This window comes from Pseudophryne corroboree, chromosome 6, assembly GCF_028390025.1.
Source record: "Pseudophryne corroboree isolate aPseCor3 chromosome 6, aPseCor3.hap2, whole genome shotgun sequence".
Taxonomy (NCBI): Eukaryota; Metazoa; Chordata; class Amphibia; order Anura; family Myobatrachidae; genus Pseudophryne; species Pseudophryne corroboree.
In genome coordinates, this window is record NC_086449.1 from 200,929,369 (window position 1) to 200,943,121 (window position 13,753).

General features: G+C 41.9%; 1 protein-coding gene across 2 annotated transcripts in view; it reads left to right on the forward strand.

Moving 5' to 3' along the window:
• The first annotated feature begins 11,078 nt into the window (after window positions 1–11,078).
• The window catches only part of CILP (cartilage intermediate layer protein), an 81,003-nt gene continuing 78,328 nt past the window's right edge, over window positions 11,079–13,753 (forward strand). Inside the window, exon 1 of one of the 2 annotated variants that reach the window (XM_063925608.1) lies at window positions 11,079–11,125. The gene's annotated coding sequence lies outside the window, so the exon portion shown is untranslated. The remainder of the gene's footprint in view (window positions 11,126–13,753) is intronic. The other variant, XM_063925609.1, reaches the window with a different exon arrangement.

Sequence of the window (13,753 nt, forward strand, 5' to 3'; positions counted from 1 at the left end):
CTGCCTGCCGACTGCCGACACAGAGGTAGCCACAGCCGTGAACTACCGCACTGTACACTGGTTGATAAAGAGATAGTAGTATACTCGTAACAATTAGGATGACACTATGACGGTATAAAGAATGAAAAAAAAACCACGGTTAGGTGGTAGGTATATAATAATAAATAATACAATTCTGGTCGGACGGACTGCCTGCCGTGTGCCGACACAGAGGTAGCCACAGCCGTGAACTACCGCACTGTACACTGGTTGATAAAGAGATAGTAGTATACTCGTAACAATTAGGATGACACTATGACGGTATAAAGAATGAAAAAAAAACCACGGTTAGGTGGTAGGTATATAATAATAAATAATACAATTCTGGTCGGACGGACTGCCTGCCGTGTGCCGACACAGAGGTAGCCACAGCCGTGAACTACCGCACTGTACACTGGTTGATAAAGAGATAGTAGTATACTCGTAACAATTAGGATGACACTATGACGGTATAAAGAATGAAAAAAAAACCACGGTTAGGTGGTAGGTATATAATAATAAATAATACAATTCTGGTCGGACGGACTGCCTGCCGTGTGCCGACACAGAGGTAGCCACAGCCGTGAACTACCGCACTGTACACTGGTTGATAAAGAGATAGTAGTATACTCGTAACAATTAGGATGACACTATGACGGTATAAAGAATGAAAAAAAAACCACGGTTAGGTGGTAGGTATATAATAATAAATAATACAATTCTGGTCGGACGGACTGCCTGCCGTGTGCCGACACAGAGGTAGCCACAGCCGTGAACTACCGCACTGTACACTGGTTGATAAAGAGATAGTAGTATACTCGTAACAATTAGGATGACACTATGACGGTATAAAGAATGAAAAAAAAACCACGGTTAGGTGGTAGGTATATAATAATAAATAATACAATTCTGGTCGGACGGACTGCCTGCCGTGTGCCGACACAGAGGTAGCCACAGCCGTGAACTACCGCACTGTACTGTGTCTGCTGCTAATATAGACTGGTTGATATTTAAAGAGATATTAGTAGTATACAACAATACTATACTGGTGGTCAGGCACTGGTCACCACTCCTGCAGCAAAAGTGTGCACTGTTAATTAATATAATTGTACTCCTGGCTCCTGCTAACAACCTGCAGTGCTCCCCAGTCTCCCCCACAATTAATTATAAGCTTTTAATTTATACATTGATGACTGTGCAGCACACTGGGCTGAGCTGAGTGCACACAGACTGAGTCACACTGTGTGACTGACTGTGCTGTGTATCGTTTTTTTTTTCAGGCAGAGAACGGATATAGCAGAGAGAAGTGAACGGATATATTATATTAAATAAAAGTTAACTAGCAACTGCACTGGTCACTGACTGTGGTAAACTAACTCTGTCTGCGACTCTGCACAATCTCTCTCTATCTAATCTATCTATCTCTATTCTAATGGAGAGGACGCCAGACACGTCCTCTCCCTATCAATCTCAATGCACGAGTGAAAATGGCGGCGACGCGCGGCTCCTTATATAGAATCCGAGTCTCGCGATAGAATCCGAGCCTCGCGAGAATCCGACAGCGTCATGATGACGTTCGGGCGCGCTCGGGTTAACCGAGCAAGGCGGGAAGATCCGAGTCGCTCGGACCCGTGGAAAAAAAAGTGAAGTTCGTGCGGGTTCGGATTCAAAGAAACCGAACCCGCTCATCTCTAGTTTTTAGTAGTATAATATTGTGAATTCTGCATCTTTGGGTATGGATTGGTTGGTGTAATTGTTTCATAATTTAAGTATACACACCCAATGAAGTCAGGCAGAAAAGCATAAGCAAAGTTTTGTTTACTTCTCATAATGCTCCTCATATGTCTACTAGTGATGAGCGGGTTCGGTTTCTCGGAATCCGAACCCGCCGAACTTCAGCTTTTTTTACACGGGGCCGAGCAGGCTCGGATCCTCCCGCCTTGCTCGGTTAACCCGAGCGCGCCCGAACGTCATCATCCCGCTGTCGGATTCTCGCGAGGCTCGGATTCTATCGCGAGACTCGGATTCTATATAAGGAGCCGCGCGTCGCCGCCATTTTCACACGTGCATTGAGATTGATAGGGAGAGGACGTGGCTGGCGTCCTCTCCGTTTATAGAGAAGAGAGTAGAGAGTTAGAGACACTATTTACTAATTTTGGGGAGCATATTAGGACTGGAGTACTACTACTTGCTGATAGTGTGACCAGTGACCATTGACCACCAGTTTAATTAATCCGTTCTCTGCCTGAAAAAAAACGATACACAGTGTGACACAGTCACATACCATATCTGTGCTCAGCCTCAGTGTGCTGCATCATCATATGTAATACTGTATATCTGACTGTGCTGAGTGCTCACTGCTCACACAGCTTAATTGTGGGGGAGACTGGGGAGCAGTTAGAGCAGGAGTACATAAATAATATATTTTAAGTACAGTGCACACTTTTGCTGCCAGAGTGCCACACTGCCAGTGTGACTGACCAGTGACCACACTGACCACCAGTATATTGTGATTGTCTGCTTAGGACGGAGTACTACTTGCTGATAGTGTGACCAGTGACCAGTGACCACCACCAGTTTAATTAATCCGTTCTCTGCCTGAAAAAAAACGATACACAGTGTGACACAGTCACATACCATATCTGTGCTCAGCCCAGTGTGCTGCATCATATGTAATACTGTATATCATTATCTGACTGTGCTGAGCGCTCACTGCTCACACAGCTTAATTGTGGGGGAGACTGGGGAGCAGTTATAGCAGGAGTACATATTTTAAGTACAGTGCACACTTTTGCTGCCAGAGTGCCACTGCCAGTGTGACTGACCAGTGACCACTGACCACCAGTATATTGTGATTGTCTGCTGACCACCAGTATATTGTGATTGTCTGCCTGAAAAAGTTAAACACTCGTCGTGTGGTGTTTTTATAAACGCATTCTGCAGACAGTGTCCAGCAGGTCCGTCATTACATAATATATACCTGTCCGTCTGCAGTACTAGTGTGATATATATATATTTTAATTTTATCTCATTATCATCCAGTCTATATTAGCAGCAGACACAGTACGGTAGTCCACGGCTGTAGCTACCTCTGTGTCGGCAGTCGCTCGTCCATCCATAATTGTATACCACCTACCCGTGGTTTTTTTTTTCCCTATCTTCTTGATACTAGTAGCTTACTTTAGGAGTCTGCAGTGCTGACAGACAGTGTCCAGCAGGTCCGTCATTACATAATATATACCTGTCCGGCTGCAGTACTAGTGTGATATATATATATATATATTTTAATTTTATCTCATTATCATCCAGTCTATATTAGCAGCAGACACAGTACGGTAGTCCACGGCTGTAGCTACCTCTGTGTCGTCATCCATAAGTATACTAGTATCCATCCATCTCCATTGTTTACCTGAGGTGCCTTACTCACACAGCTACCTCATTGCGCCTCTTTTTTTCTTTGCGTCATGTGCTGTTTGGGGAGTAGTTTTTTGAAGGGCCAGCCTGCGTGACACTGCAGTGCCACTCCTAGATGGGCCAGGTGTTTGTGTCGGCCACTAGGGTCGCTTAGCTTACTCACACAGCTACCTCATTGCGCCTCTTTTTTTCTTTGCGTCATGTGCTGTTTGGGGGGTGTTTTTTGGAAGGGCCATCCTGCGTGACACTGCAGTGCCACTCCTAGATGGGCCAGGTGTTTGTGTCGGCCACTTGGGTCGTTGAGCTTAGTCACACAGCTACCTCATTGCGCCATTTTTTTCTTTGCGTCATGTGCTGTTTGGGGAGTGTTTTTTGGAAGGGCCATCCTGCGTGACACTGCAGTGCCACTCCTAGATGGGCCAGGTGTTTGTGTCGGCCACTTGGGTCGCTTAGCTTAGTCATCCAGCGACCTCGGTGCAAATTTTAGGACTAAAAATAATATTGTGAGGTGTGAGGTGTTCAGAATAGACTGAAAATGAGTGGAAATTATGGTTTTTGAGGTTAATAATACTTTGGGATCAAAATGACCCCCAAATTCTATGATTTAAGCTGTTTTTTAGGGTTTTTTGAAAAAAACACCCGAATCCAAAACACACCCGAATCCGACAAAAAAAATTCGGTGAGGTTTTGCCAAAACGCGTTCGAACCCAAAACACGGCCGCGGAACCGAACCCAAAACCAAAACACAAAACCCGAAAAATTTCAAGTGCACATCCCTAATCTACATCACAATAAGGTTTTTGCATAAACATATAAACATAATATTATGTTCATAAGGACATTCTTCTTATTTGTACAGTACGAAAGAGACGCAGCACAGCCAGGCCACAACCCACACTGCCAAGAGATGCAGATGCTGGCGATGCAGGTAAGAATGTAGTCTATACCCATATTCTGAAAACACATAGAAATTCAGAATTATAATGTTTATATTATCACATAGGTCCTTCTTCATCGAACACCCCTCCACTAAGATGACCATCACAGGGCTCGGATAGTCTCCATAAGATGGGTACCAAGAGACGCGTCTTGAGGCGGAATCTCCACCCGCATCCTCACCACCACAACGGCGCACCTCTACTGTGTCGGCCCAGCCACCACAAGCCATTTTGGCCAGTCCACAAAGCGAGGAACCACAATCCCCTCAGCTGTCTGGTGAGTAAACATAACAATTAGGACATGTGGTTTAGGGAAATTAAAAAAAACATAATGACGAGGTTGAAGTTACCACACATACACACAACAAACTTGGAACATACCCAGCAGCCAGCCATCAGGCATTTGTCCAGCATCAAACTTATCAAAGAGGGATGACTGACTGAGGATGAAGGAGTCATGGCAGCCACCAGGGTAACCCGCAACAACACTCATAATTTTTAGATTTGCATCACAAACCACCTGGACATTAGTGGATTGTCCCAGATGTCTATTGGTATAAATATATTGCCTGCCCCTAGGTGGTCTCAGCTCAACGTGTGTGCAATCTATGGCACCCAGCACATTGGGCATGCCAGCAAGCTCATGGAAAGCTACCCTGACTGCATGCCACTGCGACTCCTGGGTAGGGAAGCAGATAGAGGCATCTATGTGGGGATCCAAGGCATCCAAAACCTGAGTGGACATTACAAAATATAAGGTGAGTGTCATGACCTGTAATAAATACTATACTGTGTTATATTACATAACAGAAGCACCACTTAGACATAGACGTGTATGTATGTTTTAACTCACCTGATTTAAATATTTTGAAAAGGTGGGCTGGGAGATACCAATTACATTGCCAGTCACAGCCTGGAAGCTACCAGTAGCCATAAAGTGCAACACAGCCAGGAGTTTGTGCAGGCCTGAGACAGAACGAGAGCGTGCTGTCTTAGGGTCTAGGTCCAGTTTGACAAGGTCATACAGGCGGAAAATGTTGTTTCTATTTAGCTGGAACATCTGTATAACCTGGTCATCGACCAATGCGTTCAAGTTTAAACGCCCTCTAAAAAAACGAGGCCTGCGCAGCGTCCGCGGCACCTGTACAACCTGCTGACCATGTTCAGTTTCCTGGCCCTGGTTTATTGTAACCTCATGGAGCAATCTCAGGTATCCCCCAGCAAACAAGAAATCAGTACTACACACGGCAGCAGCCATTTCAGAGTGAGAGATTAGAAAAATGTGCTTGGGTCCCTTTTAAAGGTCAAAAAATTCAGGTGTGATTAATGTAGAATTGGAAACACATGTAAACACGCTTCTCAAAAGCAGGTCTATATTTTTACCGCATTTTTTTCCGAATTGTTTTTTTTCACGGCCGCAAATGCATTTTCACGGTAGAGATTTCAAATACGAATGCATAGTAAATGACCGAGTTCTATACCTAAACAGCCGTGTTTGACTGATGGTGTATTCATTCGTATTTTTAAAACACAGCCGTAAAAAAAATACGAATGCCCTCATCACTGACGAGATTTGAGTTTAGTAAATTCCCGAGATGACACTTTGAACAAAAAATTCGGTGAGGTTTTGCCAAAACGCGTTCGAACCCAAAACACGGCCGTGGAACCGAACCCAAAACCAAAACACAAAACCCGAAAAATTTCAAGTGCACATCCCTAATGTCTACATCACAATAAGGTTTTTGCATAAACATATAAACATAATATTATGTTCATAAGGACATTCTTCATATTTGTACAGTACGAAAGAGACGCAGCACAGCCAGGCCACAACCCACACTGCCAAGAGATGCAGATGCTGGCGATGCAGGTAAGAATGTAGTCTATACACATATTCTGAAAACACATAGAAATTCAGAATTATAATGTTTATATTATCACATAGGTCCTTCTTCATCGAACACCCCTCCACTAAGATGACCATCACAGGGCTCGGATAGTCTCCATAAGATGGGTACCAAGAGACGCGTCTTGAGGCGGAATCTCCACCCGCATCCTCACCACCACAACGGCGCACCTCTACTGTGTCGGCCCAGCCACCACAAGCCATTTTGGCCAGTCCACAAAGCGAGGAACCACAATCCCCTCAGCTGTCTGGTGAGTAAACATAACAATTAATTTTATATTCTTTAAAAAACAGTGTTTGTGCACACCCAAAAAAATGTGTTTAAAAAAACACTCATCCTTGTATTAATACCCAACAGCAAACACATGGGGGTAACGTTAGTAAGATGTTGTTGTTTTTTTGAGATGTGATGTTGGCCATAGCAACCAATCTTTGTTTTTGTTTTTTTGCTAGAAACAGCTACATAAATGTTAAGTCGAATCCGATTGTTTGGCATGGCCAACATCACCAGTTCTAAACATCGCCCACCTTAATACATTTTCAACCATATTTTGAAATACATTTATTTGCACTATATTTAATCAAGTTTTGGCCACACCACTGACTGCCTTGAACAATGTATGTTTGTGTTTTACAAAAGTAAGCTTCATACACAATATGTAAATGTTGTAATTTTTATTTGTTAGAGTTCTTCGTGTTAGCACATTAATTATGGCTCAGAGTCCAACAATTCCCTGAAACATTTTTGAACTGAGTAGGGAACGTAAGAAGCCACATATTTCTAAAAAAAGGTTACCTAAATTTTTAAGTTTAGCCCACAATCTATTTATCATTTACAACATGAATATTAAGAAGTAATGCATATTGACGTAAAGCTCAAACCAAACCGATGCAAAATATTAACTAAATAGTGGCTGTTTTCAACCCCATACAGAACCACCCATCATGCCCGAGGATACCCAGCAGGAAACTGACTTGCAGGAATCGTACACACTACACCTGCAAGCGATTGATCCAAACCAGCCAACCACGCCGCAGGACATAACTCAACCACCCCAAACATCCCACAGCCCCCAATTGAGCCCAACACCACCCCAGCCACAAATGGGCCCAGAGTTTTGGTCTAGTTGGGCCACACAACAGGCACAACACTATGCCTGTCTGAACACCCACAGCCAATACCTTGCCAGTCTGCCCCATCATCTGCCTAGACTCAGTCAGAACTCAGGCAGACTGATTGTTCAAGTTGGCAGAGTAGCAAATTCTATGGAGCAGATGAGGGCAGACAACAGCCAAATGCACGCAAATTTACAAAGAATAATGGATGACCAACAGTGGCATCAACAAGCCCTCATACAAATTATACAACATAACCAAGTAATAAACAAAAGCCTCTCCCGAATCATTGCCAACAACACTGCCGCAACTACACAACTCACAGCAAGCCTCAACAACCTGAGCCAAAGCATAAATGTGTTGGCATCCCACCAACTAAGCTCAGGAACAACCACATCTAGCCATACCCCAGTTACCTCCCCAGTTAGACGATCCAGCAGAACCAGGACCAATGAACCATCCCAATCCTCTGCACCCAGCAAACAAAAAACAAAGAAATGATCAAGGCTGCAGCAACAACTACAGTATGTTCTTAGAAAATTACTAATTATCTAATTGATTCATTCAAAATGCCTGAGTTTAAGGTAATAAATTAATCATACGCAATATGTGTAATGTTTCATTTGTTAATGACTGACAGTGTAAGTTTCACATTTTATTGCCTAACTGTAAACAACATGAGAAATAACAAACAAAACGCATCACAAACAGAATTCAGACCTATCAAACATTTTAGAATTGGTGTTAGCCAAGGATAATTATGAATAAATAAGACTTACCGGTAAAATAACGCAGAATCACTTCTTGCCTTACCTGCCTCCCTACATCTGTACTCACACTGTCCCCAGATGTTTCTAACTCACCTACTTGCTGACTGTTTTCTTCATCACCAACATGTGGCAGATGTTGGCGCAAACACATGTTATGAAGAAAACAGCAGCAGAACACAGTCCTAGTCACCTTTGAGGGACTATACAACAAAAGCCCTGCAGACTTATCCAGACACCGAAACCTAGATTTCAGCACCCCAAAACATCTTTCTATCACATTCCGTGTGGACTTATGTGCATTATTATAATTGTGTTCAGCAGGAGAATCAGGTTGGGACAATGGAGTAAGGAGCCAAGAGTAGCAGCCATAACCACCATCAACTGAAAGACAGATATAGGCAACATTAGGACATGTGGTTTAGGGAAATAAAAAAAAACATAATGACGAGGTTGAAGTTACCACACATACACACAACAAACTTGGAACATACCCAGCAGCCAGCCATCAGGCATTTGTCCAGCATCAAACTTATCAAAGAGGGATGACTGACTGAGGATGAAGGAGTCATGGCAGCCGCCAGGGTAACCCGCAACAACACTCATAATTTTTAGATTTGCATCACAAACCACCTGGACATTAGTGGATTGTCCCAGATGTCTATTGGTATAAATATATTGCCTGCCCCTAGGTGGTCTCAGCTCAACGTGTGTGCAATCTATGGCACCCAGCACATTGGGCATGCCAGCAAGCTCATGGAAAGCTACCCTGACTGCATGCCACTGCGACTCCTGGGTAGGGAAGCAGATAGAGGCATCTATGTGGGGATCCAAGGCATCCAAAACCTGAGTGGACATTACAAAATATAAGGTGAGTGTCATGACCTGTAATAAATACTATACTGTGTTATATTACATAACAGAAGCACCACTTAGACATAGACGTGTATGTATGTTTTAACTCACCTGATTTAAATATTTTGAAAAGGTGGGCTGGGAGATACCAATTACATTGCCAGTCACAGCCTGGAAGCTACCAGTAGCCATAAAGTGCAACACAGCCAGGAGTTTGTGCAGGCCTGAGACAGAACGAGAGCGTGCTGTCTTAGGGTCTAGGTCCAGTTTGACAAGGTCATACAGGCGGAAAATGTTGTTTCTATTTAGCTGGAACATCTGTATAACCTGGTCATCGACCAATGCGTTCAAGTTTAAACGCCCTCTAAAAAAACGAGGCCTGCGCAGCCTCCGCGGCACCTGTACAACCTGCTGACCATGTTCAGTTTCCTGGCCCTGGTTTATTGTAACCTCATGGAGCAATCTCAGGTATCCCCCAGCAAACAAGAAATCAGTACTACACACGGCAGCAGCCATTTCAGAGTGAGAGATTAGAAAAATGTGCTTGGGTCCCTTTTAAAGGTCAAAAAATTCAGGTGTGATTAATGTAGAATTGGAAACACATGTAAACACGCTTCTCAAAAGCAGGTCTATATTTTTACCGCATTTTTTTCCGAATTGTTTTTTTTCACGGCCGCAAATGCATTTTCACGGTAGAGATTTCAAATACGAATGCATAGTAAATGACCGAGTTCTATACCTAAACAGCCGCGTTTGACTGATGGTGTATTCATTCGTATTTTTAAAACACAGCCGTAAAAAAAATACGAATGCCCTCATCACTGACGAGATTTGAGTTTAGTAAATTCCCGAGATGACACTTTGAACAAAAAACACCAAATCGGTCAAAATCGGGAACTTAGTAAATATACCCCCCCCCCCCAGCTGGAAGGATGGCAGTCCCCCCAGCTGGCAGTCCGGTATCAGTGGGAGAGTCTGTTCTGGGTATAGGATGTGGCACGAGACCCCTGCCCTTGTCACATCGGCCTATGTGCACCACACACACCCAGTACTCATTTACAGCTATTGATATTTTCTTCACTTGTCTAATATGTTGCCCTACGCAAAGTTGAAAGCAAGTCTGTTTGGGAACGAATTGTGCATGCTCTGGAGCTGAGAGGATGGCACTGCAGAGTGGTATGCAACTCAGTTCCATATCCACTTTCAGCTGAAGGGGCATAAATGGGTAGTAAAAGGAAGTTTGCATGTATGCTAGGATCAGAGAGGGCAATTGCTGGCTATGCGAGTTGTATGCACGTGTAATTATACCAGCCTGCAGATTTATCTTTTGCACCAAGGATAAGACTGGAGCATGTACACTCTGATGATGATGACGATGATGAAGAAGATGGCAATGAAAGTAGTTATATGGCTATGGGCAGTCTGTCTGCAGATATGCTTATGATTTATCACACCAGCAAATATCTGCAGTTACATCTGTGCATGCGGGATGTGGTTACGATTCTGGCGGTTGGGATACCGTCCGTCAGCATACCGACGCTGGGATCCCAGCCGCCAGAATGCTGGCAGGAGGACAAGGACTATTCCCACTCGTGGGTGTCCACAACACCTATTCCCGCTCGCCCCCCTGCCGGCATTCTGGTGGCAGGCATTCTGGCGGCCGGGATCCTGGTGTTGGTATGCTGACCGCCGGGATCCTGACTGCCGGTAAAGTATACCCAACGCGTGCATGCAATACCGTAACCAATTACAGCCAACTGTGTCCAGCTCTGCATTGGTCCCTATGTCTGATTTCCCAGCAGTCGCATGTCCTTAGATGTTGTTTTTGCACTGTATCTGTGCAGTTCTTTACATCAAGATCTTACCTACTAGAATACTTTTGTTTCATGCGGTTTATCAGCTTGTGACGTGGGCTGGCAGAGATGCTCTAAACTACTGTTGTCTGCCCCTTCAAACATTGCTTTCCCTGTTTCCTCAGATCTGGTTTCCACTGTGTCCTGTGGCTGTCTGCCACTCCCGGGCTGTTAGCTGAGCTGCTATATAAAAAGACCCCTGAACAGCTCAGGGCTGAGAACGCAGCTCTGCAGGACAGCTGGAAACACACTACTTTGGTAAGATTGAGCACTTAACTGGGATAACAATAGCTTACTAACATGGTGTATATATGTATATATATATATATATACATATATATATATATATATATATATATATTACAAACATAATAATGGCCAGGGCAGGTAACAGTTTAATAACTCATCAATCCAGGGTTTCATTTATCTAATCTATCTATCTATCTATCTATCTATCTATCTATCTATCTATCTACTGTCTGTTTGTCTGTCTATCTATTTTTATTATCATTTATTCATAGTGGGAATACATTTTAACACTTATTTGTTTCTTGAAAAAAATATTAATTGAGATTTAAACAATTTATGTAAAATAGACTGGAGAAACTACGGTATGTACAGTAGGTGATACGGAAACTTGTGGTCTTTTAATGGTTTATAGTTCCTTTACAGATGGGTTGTGATTGAAATATGATTTTGATTGTGTTGCATTGCCGGTGTAGTACATATTATATCTTCTATCTACATTATTCCAGGCATAGTTGTGTACCAGATATTCACACTTCACACTATATGCAGGATAATTCTGTTTCTGGGTATACTTTCTTCTTACTGAAATTTGTTTTACAGTATATTAAAAACAATTTATTTCATATGCTATTGGGTCAACACAACAATGTAGAATTCAAAAGCTTTAGAACTTAATACAGAACCAACTGATCCTTGAACAAAGTCAAGGTGTACATGCACGCATGATTAAAGTATATTATACAATATTATTATTATTATTATTATTATTTATATATATATATATATATATATATATATAAATATGTATATATATATATATATATATATATTTTATAAATATATATATATATATATATATATATATTAGAATATATAATATTTGAGAATATTATATCATAATATTATACCCAACAGTCAGGTATAGTCTCTGTAGCTGCCAATCTCCCAGTCTTGGTATGAACAAAGTTACAGTATACATGTATGTATGTATGTATGTATGTATGTACAGGACAATATAGTGCAGCTTTAATGACTGTATTTTATTATTGTCTACATTTAAAATGTAAATTTATAATGTTGCCATTTATAGTATTCCGATTACATGAAAACAATATAGGTATTTTGCACAAAAACAGTATGATTTTCATTTGCAAATAAAACACAAATATGAAAATGAATTTATGCAAGTGCTGTCAATGATACTTGCCTCTGCTACAAAGTAGTACAGTCAATGTGGCTATTCTTTATAGCATCTTACAGATAAGTGACTGGTGAAGGCAAATAAAACTTATTTCAATGTTTGCCCATTCCTCACACACAAATGTTATAGAGATAGATAGATAAATAGATAGATAGATAGATAGATAGATAGATAGATAGATAGATAGATAGATAGATAGATAGATAGGTAGATAGATAGATAGATATATGCTATAGCTTTTATTACTGTAAATCCTAAAAGATAGAGCTATGGTTTCTCCAAAGTACAAGCTATATATGAGTTTGTTGTTTGTACTAGATATATTTACATTCTTAAACTACTAGTAGCCTGTGTTGTATTAGTTTCATCAGATGTGTAGTTTACATTGGTTCTGTAACGATAGTAATAAATATGTATTGCAGTACAGGTACACTGGGGTCTATTTACTAAGCCTTGGATGGAGATAAAGTGGACGGAGATAAAGTACCAGCCAATCAGCTCCTAAATGACATTTTTCAAACCTAGGGGTAAATGTATGAGCAGTGATAAGAGTGGAGAAGTGAGCCAGTGGAGAAGTTACCCATGGCAACCAATCAGCTGCTCTGTATAATCTTATAGTATGCAAATTATAAATGCTATGTCAATGCTGATTGGTTGCCATGGCCAACTTCTCCAATGGCTCACTTCTCCACTCTTATCACTGCTTCATACATTTACCCCCTGGTCTGTAACATGACAGTTAGGAGGTGATTGGCTGGTACTTTATCTCCATCCCAGGCTTAGTAAATAGACCCCATATCTCTCTCTAGCTCCTTTCCCTTTACAGCTGTTACTGTATGTGATGCTTTCTTTGTGACATGCAATAAATATGTTTCTGTCAGAGAGAGGGGTCTAAACAGGAGCCACACAAGGGAATTCCTGGCTGACAGTCAGACCCTTCACTACGTATCAATTGCTAAAAATACAAAAGGGCTGTGATTTATTTATTTTTTAAACTTTTATGGTCAGCACTCTGCAGCAGCCTCTTGGTAACATGACATTTCCATAGCGTTTCTGTTCCATGTAATATTTATGGCATTATTTGTCAATTAAATAAGAATAATGTGTTATTACAAGGGAATGTCAGATTAAATTAAACACATATTATCGGCAGTACAGATGGTGTAGTGGTTAGCATTGCTGCCTCACAGCACTGAGGTGGTTTCCATTCCCACCATGGCCCTAACTGTGTGGAGTTTATATATTCTCCCTGTACTTGCGTGTGTTTCCTCCGGGTACTCCGGCTTCCTCCCATAACCCAAATATATACCGATAGGTTATTTGGCTCCCAACAAAATGAACCCAAGAGTGAATGTGTGTGTGTACATGTGATAGGGAATATGGATTGTAAGCTCTACTGGGGCAGGGACTGAGGTGAATGGCCAAATATTCTCTGT